A 3,643-nucleotide genomic window follows, 5' to 3' on the forward strand; every position below is an offset into this window, starting at 1 on the left:
ATAACAAGATCACCAACTAAATCTATTGTTCTCAATGATATATCTATCCTCCTGGATAGTTATAAAAGCAAGCACACCCCAAGCAAAAATCAGTTAGTCACAGTCGGTGACGACTCAATCAGTTAGTCACTACAGTGACAACGAAGTCTGGCTGACCAACTAGAACCTTTGGTCAGAGGAAGAAATGAAGTTTACTGTCAGCAACTGTGAGACAACGTCCCACACTCTACAACTCTCACTAGCTCTAATTCTGTTCTCTTACAACATCATTTTATCTCCCTCTGTAATTACAACTAAACAAGGAAGAGGACGCAAACACAAACTTTCTTGCGCATGCTTTTGGATTTATCATAACCTGCCCGTTGAGACAAGGTATTGCAACGTAACGGTAAATAAATACTTTCTTAAAACTTCATGCATTGTTCATCTTTCACATCCTACAGTGTGCAATAGTAACAACAAATATTTATCGTTACAACTACTGACTTCGACATTTCATATTATTGTGTACCTAATCAACCTTACCCGTTACAATTAGTAACTACACTAATTAAAACCTAACCGTTACAAACTTATTGGTATCTTATTGTTTGATATAGTTAACTAAATTTGTTTAGCACAGAGTGCTTTATAGATATTTGCTTGAATTTATTAATCCCTTTTACTTCTTACACACACACACACACACACACACACACACACACACACACACACACACACACACACACACACACACACACATACCGCATACTTATTTGTATGGACTTGGTCAGGGGAGGTGACTGCTCATAGCTTTCGCGTCCTGCCAAGGAAGACGAAACCGCACATTGTTAACGCTCTTACTGAACATCTGAGAATCGTCAGTCGCAGGAAACTGGTCGGGAATGAATACCACAAAGCCGACAGTTAGGGAATGAAGGACTGAGTTTGATGGTTACTGAATGGCCTGGGGTGGGGAATAGCTAGAATATGGCTGATGAGAGGGAAGCAGACAAATTCCTGCTCGGAGATGGCTCAAGGCTAGTTAACTCCAAGGAGTAAAGACCACTGTAGATGCGGTAGAAAGTACAGAGATAAGATAAACCAGTTGACCATAAACTTGATTGTTTAACTATTTTCTAAAAATAAGATTACGGTTTAGTAACATCCAGAGATATTTGGGATACTAAGTAGCATTCTACCTTTCTAACTTATTCAATTCCCCATGTGTTCCATTGTTTCTTGGGTGGTATACAAAAACGTGTATTTTCACGGAATTAGTAATGAAACTATTGTCTTTATAGTAAGAATTTAATTTATTTAAAGCAACACTCAGAGTTATGTCAGTACCGTTGAATATCCCCTTTGGTACGCAATATATCTTTATATATAAAAGTGAGGTTGTGTGCTGTCTGTCTCCTACGATTTAGATTCCTAACTACTCCCACATTTTGCGGTGCATTTTAACCAAAACCGGGTATCTTATAGTCGTGATTCATATCGAGCCCTTCTGGGTATTAGTGCGCGTCTACGATGAGTCTACGATTTTAAAAAACATTTACCATCAATTTTTCCCATTTTTAATGCATTTTTGGCATATATAAGGGAAGTAACTCTCTAAAAATTTATTATTAAATCTCAGAACGTAAAAAGCTACAGTACCCCCCCCCCTTTGTGGTTAACCATATTGAGATGGCTATTATACTTTACATCTCTAAAAATGCTTATATAGTTATTTCCCTTACAAACCCGAGCAACGCCGGGCGATACTGCTAGTAATTCAGAAATGTAGATAAAACGTTTGATATTTATGATTTTTCAGTCGAGCGTTTGTATACACACTGAACCGCAAAAGAAACGCGAGACGTGTGTGACTGAAATATGTTTTAATTACATTATGTCAGAGATAAATTTTGATAAATCCGATAAAGTCAATTTCTTGGATGCACTTTGATCACAGTCTATGAGTCGTTGTCATGTGTTCCGGTAGTGGGCAGATCCAGAACATCGAGATTATTGGGCGTGACATGTTCAATACCATGTTTGCCCACCCTGGGTGTTCAAAACGGTCATACATCGTCGGTACATGGAGTGCATGAGGCGGTTCGCAAAAGCCATTGGCACCTGAGGAAAGCTGCCTCCAGTTACACACGAGTTGTTGGCCTTGGGACCACCTGTTTCAGCTGTCTCTGGATTTCATCCTACAGATGTTCAATTGGGTTCAAATCCGGGCTGAGAGCCGGCCACGGCATGGTTCTGATGTTGTGCTGACACAGGAAGTCCATGGTGACCCTGGCCGTGTGGGAGGGAGCATTGTCCTGCAGGAACACGTGGCTATAGTGACGCACGAAGAAGGGCATGATATGAGGTCTTAGGATCTGATCAACGTAGAGCTGCGCTGTGATGCCATTCGCCTGCACCAACATTTTGGAACACACGGGGGCCCAATTCTTTAATTCCGGCCTATAACACCCCAAACCATGATACTTTGGCCATCCACGCATCTCTCTCCATGACACATACGTTTCTGTAGCATTCACCCCTCCTACACCACACCCTCACTCTGCCATCCGAGGTCGAAGCGCAGTACTGGCTCTCGTCAGAAAAGACTATCGACCTCCATTGTTGATACCACCAATGTCAGTGCTGTGTAGCCCACTGTAGCCGTACTTGACTGGCGAGCAATGAAGACAGGTCCTCGAGCAGGACGACGGCAACGAAGGTTGTTGGCGACCAGTCGACGTCATACCATGTCGTCTCTGATGGATCGCTGTCCAGTGTCAGTGGTCTCGCGAGCTGTCATGCTGACTGATCTGAAACAATCACGGAAGTGTTGCAGGTGAATGAAGCGGTCCTGCCTGGGCGTGGTCACCAGGGGGCGCCCTCTGCGGGCACGACCTGCAGTACTGTTGGTGTTTTTGTATCGCTGTTCCAGGCGATAGATGGTGCTGACATGGACATTGTAAACTTTCACAACAACCAGGGCACGCTGCATTGCTTGTAATCAGCCGATAGCTTGTTCTCTCAACGCTGCTGATATTCGGGTAATTCTTGATGTGTCCAATTTTCGAATGCCAGGAACGTGGTTCAAGTTGACTTTTATACCCATAACCTCCACGAGATGTACGGGCATTTCAGTTTTCATGACAACTGTTTGCGACTACTACACATGACATTCAACACAATTGCCTTTTGGCGTTTCGTTTCAGGGAAAGTTGAAAGGTTATCTGCAGTTTGGGTTTCACTTACATACCCGAAATAAATTTTCAGAATTTACCATATAAAAATGACATTTGAAAAAATCGCGTTTCTTTTGCGGTTTAGTGTATTTTGAACGATAACGGAGCCAGTATACTATATTGAGGCAAACTGTTTAGTTATTTTTGTGTTGTTCTTAAGTATCACCAAAAAGCATTTTTTCTATTACAATACCAACAAGCTGACTGAATTCCAAGTCATTGTTGAATTGTATGACTTCCTTAATAAGCAGTAATTAACCATATTGTAAGCTGCAGCAGGCTCAACAAAAATCTATATTTCTGTATATATTGAATAAGATTAAGCCGTTGATTCACGGTTAACTTTTCAATGTTCTTTAATAAAGTACAATTCAGTAGCTGTTTCGATTCTGTTAAGAACAGAACACTCAAAAAACTTCTGACCA

This window comes from Octopus sinensis, linkage group LG4, assembly GCF_006345805.1.
Source record: "Octopus sinensis linkage group LG4, ASM634580v1, whole genome shotgun sequence".
Taxonomy (NCBI): domain Eukaryota; kingdom Metazoa; phylum Mollusca; class Cephalopoda; order Octopoda; family Octopodidae; genus Octopus; species Octopus sinensis.